Raw genomic sequence first — 8,696 nt, forward strand, 5'->3', positions numbered from 1 at the left:
ATGTGCAACATAAATCCTTATATCTTCTACTTTCCTGCGTTAGGCAGTTTTATATCACCCCCATCCTATCGTTCATCTCTGGGTTGTATTGGCTATTTAAATAAAAGCAATGAATTTAAATTAGGTGATTCACCGCAAAAGCCGAAATATTACTTGTGTTTCGAAAGATAGTGTTTTGAGTCCCTTTCGGGCTCCCTTATGTTTCTTTGTTATTTTTTCTCGCGGAAAAACGTACCCAGAAGAAAAAATGGGATGTTAAATCTTGAACAGGGCCCTTCAGTTTGGCTTGGCATTCCGTTAATAAACGCGGCCACATTTCATACACAGTGCGTTTTTGTGAAGTTAGAATTTGGATCGTGTTAATTTGATTCCTCGCACATGGCGAAGGCAATGTACTCATTTAAGAGGCACTAGTGCCTTCCTGTACTTCAAATCTGGGCCGGAATAAAAAATCAAACAGAGTTCGTGTACTGTTGGTTGTAAGCCCGAATAAACGGCTGGGCAGTCTCTAAAAGTGGGGTGATTGCTTAGTCATTGTAGAGTATTTTAGTGCTTGTAGAACAGCGGAGCTGTTCTACAAGCCATAGGTTCGCAGCCGTTGCAGGAAAAAAGTACCAAGAAAATGCGGACCACCTGTGAGCTCGTGCCTCATGATTACCGGGCTAGTCCTCGGCTCGCGCAGTGGCTTTAGCAAAAAAAAAAATCACTTCATCGCTGTCGTCAAGCGCTACCCCGCATGCAATGCTTGGCATCAGGGACATGACGATAGCGATGCATATAACGACCACTACTACTAGCACAGGACAGTTGAGCAATGACGAAACGTGTAAACAAGCAATTTCAAACTTGTACAAATGCGTGCAGATGTGTCCTTCAGTGATCCCGTGTAAACAAATCTAGCTGATTCATTATGGTTGAAGCCTTGCGGAATTTCGTGTGAGCTTCGCCCGTTGAGCTGCTGGAAGTCTACAATGCTGAGGACGACTCTGCATCTACCACTCGCCGCGAAGAAGACGACGACCTCTTCGATGCATGTGACGACGATTACTAGCCCCGCCACTATGCAAATAAACAACCATACTGAAACATCACTACCCAGGCGGCACAGAAGCTGTGCCCCAAGACCGGCCGGTCTATGGCCGCTTTCTGGCATGTCCGGCCAGCATCCAGGTTCTGGCAGCCACTGATCATGCGTTGAACGGCCAACATTCGGCAAACAGCGCTTCGGTATTTTTCCGTTCGCCCGTGTCCGGACGCACAACGGCAGCTAACCGGCTGCCAGATATTCAGTTCTCTTACGGCTGCCGATGTTGAGAAAGAGAACGGCCGAAGTACGGCCTCAGGGCATCCGTTTTTTCTTCGGGAAGCGGTAATCGGCCGAAGCACGGCAAGCGACCGGCCACAGAATATGCGTATTCTTGCGGCAGTTGGCGTTCGAAAGGAGACCGGCCGGAGCGCGGCTGCCGTGCATTCGTTGTTTCAACGGTGAACCACGAGTCCGGCGGTAGAATATTCGTTTTCTTCGGGCAACGAGTGTTATGAAGGATACCGGCCGACGTACGGCCCCAGAATATACGTTTTTAATTCGGTTAGCTGTCCTCGGCCGAATTACGGCAAGCGAATGGTCCCAGAATATTTGGCAACCGGTGTTCAAGAGGAGACCGGCCTACGTAAGGTATCTGGTTATACGTCATTTTTTCGGCAAACGGCATACAGCCGAACAACGGCACGCGCCTGGGCGCGGAGAATTCATGCACAGACGTGTTTGGAAGGAGACCGACCGGTTTATTCCTGGGGGGAGAAAAAACCGTTAGGGAGCCGAACGACGGGGACGCGTTTTTCATCCGCTCCGTGTTTTTACGTTTTAAATGAACGAACATCGTTTGTCAAACAGTAATGAGTGTTCTCGATGAACGGGCAAGGTGCAAGCACTCACTGTACATTAGCAGGGAACCTTTTAGGCCATCGAAATGTCATTTATTGCCACAAGAAGACTGTTCCACACCGACGGGTGAGCTAAGCCTCGCCAGTCATCGTTGCTACCACGCCTCTGCCGCCGGCTTCGTCGACGCATCAGCTCGAGGCTATTCGCCCCCTCAAGAAATGGAGAGCATTGGAGACATCGACCCGGCAGAGATGTCCGATCCGAGATGGAGATGGTTCACCAAAATAACTGGCCTTCAAGGGCGTCGAGCAAGTGGCCACCACGCAGGAGCTAAACCGCCACCATGTCAAGGACTCCCCACCAAAGAAAGGCAAGTGCGAGCAAACGCGCAAGTTATTCCGCTTACAATTAATTTGCGACAAGCAATGTTGCACTATGTTATTGGTGATAAACGTAGAACAGACTCGCTCGTCCATTGGTACGATATACTTCATGCCCTGCACTATGTTACCTCATGTGATTTTACGACAGCCTATTTAGAAAAAAAATTATTTTAAATTTGCGATAACAACAGAGCCTTGTCACTGACGAAGCCTAGCTGTTAATTTAGTGCCGATGTTTGAAGGTGAGCTTAGCTACTCTTCGGATATGACTCATTTGGTTAAACATAATCGCCAGCATCCTAGCAAACACGGATTTTGTCAGGATTTTCTTGCTCAACTCAGATTGTTCAGTTCACGCACGATTTGGCTCTTGCAATAGATAAGCTTAAAGTGGTTGACTGTATATTCTTGGACTGCAAAAAAGCAAATGATGGTGTTCCATATCGCCTTCTGCGTAGTACATTTCATCCTATGAACTGAATGAATCGGTTTTGGCATTGTTAATACTATTGGCCCTATAGCTTTGTTCAAAAGTACTGTGTAGTTTACTGGACTATAGCGAATGAACGTGATTCCGTATGCCTGCAACTTTATTCGAATTTAATGACATCCTGGTCTGCTGATTCAGAAAAGTTTTTGGATGTTAAACAGTGTGTTAACGGCACCTTTACAAGAAAACCTTCATTCCAATTGAATACCTATACCGTACATTACGCTGCTGTGACAACGGCCGAGGAATATAAATACATAGGAGTTTATTTAGGGAGTGGTTAGAGGTTAAATAGGCAGGTTCACACCATAAAAATTACGACTGCATATATTTTTGGCTTGCTGAGAGGAAATTTCAGTGAACCTCCATCTAACTGAAAATAACAACCGTCTTTCACTCATCCGCTCAATCTTGGAGTAAGTATGTGTTTTCGTGGATTCCTACACCAAAGAGCTGGTTGATACGCTCGAACACTTATATAATATATCAGTGCGATTCGTATTAGGTAATCGGCACGCTCAACTTAGCATGAGAGAAAGTAAAAGTAAACTGAAATGGCAGGACGTGAAAGATCACCGACGAAACCACAGGTTGGACCTTTTTCGTAATATCTCTCATTCGAAAACTGGAGTAGAAGGGGAGAAGTATGTCCAAGCGCCATTCTACATATCGCAAAGTGGGACCGCTAGCTTAAAGCAAATTATTAACTTTCCTTTAAAGGTGACGCCTTGCGCGATTCATTTTATTTTACATCAATACTGGAGTGTAATTATCTTCCACGTATGATTGCATTAACTGTTTATATTGACTATTTACAGCGCGCTTAGTAGAATTATTTTGTTATTTTGTCTCATATTTAATGCTTAGTGTTATGTATCCCCCTTCTGTAATGCATGCAAAGGCAAGCAGGCATCAAATAAATAAATAAATAAATAAATAAATAAATAAATAAATAAATAAATAAATAAATAAATAAATAAATAAATAAATAAATAAACTTCCAGAGGCGCAAGTTTGCCTCCGACGGGTTGAGAACCCTACGCATTCAACCTTGACCAATAAAATATTTATTGCCCTATTCGTGGCAGTATGCAAGGTTTCCTGTATGCATGCTACCATTGCTGTGTTATTGGTTTGAAACAAATTATGTAACTCTAATTTTACGCCTTTCCTTGCGTGAACACAGAGGGATACAACTGCAGCCACCGGAAGCAGGGCGTCATTCGCAACGCGTCTAGAATTTTTTGAACGTAGTATGACATTAGAAGAAAATTAAGTTCTTTTGGTCTATTAAGTGGACTCTTAAATAGATTGAAAATGAAAGTACCTGTTCGGTCCTTCTATGGATCAGCCCTGCGCAAGATCATCAGAAAAGTTGATTGAGTAGAAAATGTCTTTGCAAGAAAAATGGGCAAAAACTGGACATACGTTTTTTGTGGAGGAGTTATATTAAATGCTCCTGAGTGTTTTGTTGAGAACCAAAACGCTTCGTAAAGGCGTTCACGCCGGTTTTATATACAGCAAAATTTGTGAAACAACTGTTATAAAAATAGTTTATGTGGTCATAGCATAAAAGTGTTCCGGAATATTGGCCTAAAAGAAATTGGCTAAAAGCGGCGCAATTTATCTCTCTGAAATTGAACCCACTAAAGTATGCGCCCTCCGCCGCCCTCCCCCCTGCCCCTCCTCTTTCCCCGTTTATTACAGGTAAGCCGCCCCACAGAGGATATCAGGACCTGGACAATACATCTATTCAAGCTCTACAAAGAACTGAATATTTTCTGTGTTCGGCAGTAAAAGAGGCACAGCAATTAAAGGAACGATAATTTGTGAGCACTGTTTAATAAATGAATTTTGCTGTCAACTGAGGCTGGTAATTAAGCAAGGCTGCGCTGAAAGCGCAGCCTTGCTTCAAAGCAAAATCAAAACATTCATTCAAAGCAAAATAAAAAAATCTGTGCCTGCCAGGGATCGAACCTGGGACCTTCCGCGTGTTAGGCGGATGTGATAACCACTACACCTAAAGCACTGCTGCTGCAACACCAGAAACCGCCTTTGCGGAATACGCGCAATCTCATTGACCTAGTTCCGTAGCGGTTCTAGCCTTAACAGACACCGTAGAACATGTCGCCACACTTGTCCTCGTAATTGTGTGCCTTCGATAGAGAGCACTTACTATGTGCCGCTGCTCTCAAAAACACCCGGCATCTTGTTGAGCTAAAACCTATGAGTGTGCTATATTTGAATAGATCATTCGGAGCTGAAGAATAAAGTACGGCTGGGACCCGGGGGTGGCTCGAGCTAAATTTTGTGGCGTTGCACAATGTTAGGGTAGGTTTATTAAACGCCCCTGCAACCTCAACAGGGAAGTGGAGTAGGGTAAGGAGGTAGGGGGAGCTCGCAAATGATCACGTCCTTTGGGACCTAACACCTCTGGTATCACAGGCTAGTTAAATTATTTAAGCCCTTCCACATCCCTTGAAAGCAAAAGCAAAAAAATTGTGCCTGCCAGGGATCGAACCTGGGACCTTCCGCTTGTTAGGCGGATGTGATAACCACTACACCACAAGCACTTTTTTTCTTTATTGCCTGTTTTGGCAACACACAAAACAACATTACAGATCATCACAATAAAACGCTGAACTTAGGAAAAGTGAGGCTGCCAGCCAATAAAGGGCTGGCGTTGTCATTAAAATAGCCTCAGCTTTTTTAGCTGCTCCATTTCTGGCAGCCAAACCGGGAATACCTCCTCAGACTTAATAATTTCGACAAAGCGACCAACGCTCTCTTTGAAATACTGTAGTGCAAAACGTGCATCGACATCATTATACAGGCTTGCAGTGCGAGAGCGCCATATGCTATGGAGGCCCCGAAGCATTACTAAATCATAAGGCACTCCAGCCTCATTGCCCACTGCAAGAAACCGTATACCATGAGGGTTCAAAGGAAAGTCTTTTCATAGTGTCCTTTGTAGTACATCCCATATACAGGCTCCCTCACAACAATGCAAAAACACGTGGTCTATTGTCTCTGGTAATTTACATCTAAAACAGTCTGTCCCCCATGGTACAAATAGCCCTCTCTGTTCCATATATGTTCGTACTAATAATGTACCTGTATGCAGCCTAAAGAAAAAGGACTTGACCCCTGGTTGAATTCGCATTCTTTTCACCCTCTTAAGTACGTTCTGGCCTGGGCCTCCAGAGTACATAGCTCTGTACATTGGCACTGGGAACACAGCACTGACAATATCATAATAAAGGTTTTTCTTTTGAAAACCATGCATTCAAAAAATTTACACTTCCGACGACTTCTTTAAAAAAACCGAAAATTCCTCCATGCATATACCCAGTGGTTACAACAAAGTCAGGGAGGAGCCTACCCAGCCTCACCTGACACACTGTCCTCAGAAAGGGGTCGCTTACATCCCTTCAAAACAAAAATCTATTTACAAGCTGTCGCACAAATAAGTGCGCCAGACCCAGTCCCCCATCTCTGGTTCGCCTGAACAGGTTGTGTGGCTGCACCTCTCCCAATTCGAGGCCCACACGAAAACAGCAAGGACCCGATGCAGCTTTTGCCCATTTGTACGCGAACAGTGCAGAACTTGCATCACGTACCACAGTGTACTAACGAAAAACAGGATGCACACTGTTGCCCTAGCAAAGGTTGACAAATAAGCCCCCCTCCACTTGTCTGCAGTTGCTCGGGTCTCCTGTGTTTGTTCGTGCCAATACGGCTCACTATCTTTATAAAACTGTAGTGGGGCTCCAAGGTACTTTACGGGGGTTGTTGACCAGCTTACGTTGGCAAAAGTGTCAGGGGTTGATTGCATTCTCCATGCCAAAACCCCAGACACTTTCCCCAATTTACCAAGCTACCTGTGATTGTGCTGAACGGTTTTGTTATTTTAAATACTTTAATAATACTTTCTTTGTTCTCGCAGAATACCGCAATGTCGTCTGCATAAACCAATACTTTTACCTCGGACTCATGCACTCGGAACCCTCGAATTTCGACATCTTTGAGGATACGTAAACACAATGTTTCAATATAACTGCAGAACAAAAGTGGGCTGAGGGGGCAGCCCAGGCGCACAGAAGGGGGCAGCCCTGGCGCACAGAGCGTTGCACATTAATGGGCGCTCCCAATACCTTGTTCAACACTAACCGCGTTGTGCAATTCCGGTACGCCCTTGCTACCCCCTCTGATAACAGAGCCGACGTTGATATAATCCAAACTAGAAACCAATACTTGGTGTGATACACAATCAAAGGCCTTTTCAAGGTCTAGCTGAAGCACAGCGACGCCTACATGCATGGCATCGGAACACTCCAGCACACACCTTGCCTTATGTATATTGGTGCAAATAGACCTTCCCCGTATGCCGCAAGTCTGATGGGGACCGACTATTTTGTGAATCACTCCCTGGAGCCTACTTGCTAGTATCTTCATAAATATTTTATATATGGCGTAACCTGTTTAACTTTTGGGAATTAACACCGTGTGAGCAGTTCCGTAAGAATGTGGCAGTGATTTCAACTTAAGCGATCCATTAAAAACAACCGCTAATACCGGTGATATTTCACTCTTAAATTCTTTGTAGAACGCCGCAGTCAACCCGTCCGGGCCTGGCGATTTCCCTGGGTTTGAATTATCAATGGCCTCTTCAACTTCCTTCGATGCTATTGGTTGTTGCAGCCACTCCTTTGTTTCATCGTCAAGCTTAAGCATGTTGCTGAGGAATTCTTTTTTGTAGCTTTCAAAATCGGCAGAGCGAAAAGCAAAAAGCGACTGATACTGCTCAAAAAAGGCACGCTCGATGTGCGTGCTATCCCCGGAAGTTTCGCCGTTCCAGTCAATCTCTGTTATATGATTACGACGAGCATGCGCTTTCTCGAGCCCCAAGGCCCGCTTTGTAGGTCTTTCCCCCGCTATCGCCTGGACCGCCCTAGCTCGTACAAGTGCTCCGTGATAGCGTTCTTCGTCGATTATTTCTAGCTTTTGTTTTGTTTGCCTGATGTCGTCTTTGTACACGCCCGGCTGTTTGCCATCCTGATCTGTCAGCGTTTTAAATACAGCGCATTTCTTTAACTCACGATGTCACCCGGCGTTGGCGTGCCTCGTTGTCCGCAACTGCCGTTCCAGGTGCGCCCTCTTCCCCACTCCTCCTCGCCTGCTCTCCGCTGCTCCTCGCGTTTCGCACTTGATCTCACCCCCACTGCTCTCTGCGCATGCGCCGCGTTGCTATGACAACGGAGGCGCGTCGCCTGCGTCATCTGCTTCCTCTCCGCCGCGGCTGCGCTCCGCGGCGCCGAAGTCAAACGGGAGCGCGCGGCATTGTCCGCAACAGCCGTTCTAGGTGCGCCCTCTCCCCCACTCCTCCTCGCCTGCTCTCCGTGCTCCTCGCGTGTTCTCTGCGTGCTCGGATCGCATTCAGCAACAGGTGGGGCGTGCATGAGTCGTAGTTTGGCGCGGGAGCAACAATAGTTGTGGCGTGATCGTGACGTAGTCGTGACGTGGTCGTGGCGCGGTCGTGCCGTGATGGGGCGGTTCTCGGCGTTCGCTCTCGCTGTCAATTTCTTTCGAACCAGATAACAAATGATGTCACGTGACCACTTAATTACGACTCCTCATTAATTACAATAATAATTATAACAAGAACAACAACAATAACAACCAACAGTACCAACTGCAACAACATTAACGTAACCCAACCTACTTAACGTCGTGCGCCCCCAGAAAATGCTCTGCATTTGACCGTGCCCTTCGCGAGGGGGATGTTTCATAAACTTTTTTCTGGCTGCGTGTGTATGCCCGGACGAGGATGTGAGTAAAGAGTTTCTCATTGTACTCAACCGCAGTGTGCCTCATTTTTGCACGGCCGTAGAGAGCAGGTCCACATCTGGCGCCCGAACGTGGGGCTGATTTCAAGCCC

The 8,696-nt window shown here is 46.0% G+C and overlaps 2 non-coding genes across 2 annotated transcripts; both read right to left on the reverse strand.

Annotated features, from left to right (window-relative positions):
• Positions 1-4,714: 4,714 nt before the first annotated feature.
• Positions 4,715-4,787, reverse strand: Trnav-aac (transfer RNA valine (anticodon AAC)). Its single transcript has one exon. It is a non-coding gene; the product is annotated as a tRNA-Val (tRNA).
• Positions 4,788-5,258: 471 nt separating this feature from the next.
• Positions 5,259-5,331, reverse strand: Trnav-aac (transfer RNA valine (anticodon AAC)). The gene has a single exon. It is a non-coding gene; the product is annotated as a tRNA-Val (tRNA).
• Positions 5,332-8,696: the final 3,365 nt, after the last annotated feature.

This window comes from Haemaphysalis longicornis, unplaced genomic scaffold, assembly GCF_048455015.1.
Source record: "Haemaphysalis longicornis isolate Haplotype H1 unplaced genomic scaffold, Haemaphysalis longicornis Haplotype H1 scaffold_3, whole genome shotgun sequence".
In the NCBI taxonomy this organism is placed as follows: domain Eukaryota; kingdom Metazoa; phylum Arthropoda; class Arachnida; order Ixodida; family Ixodidae; genus Haemaphysalis; species Haemaphysalis longicornis.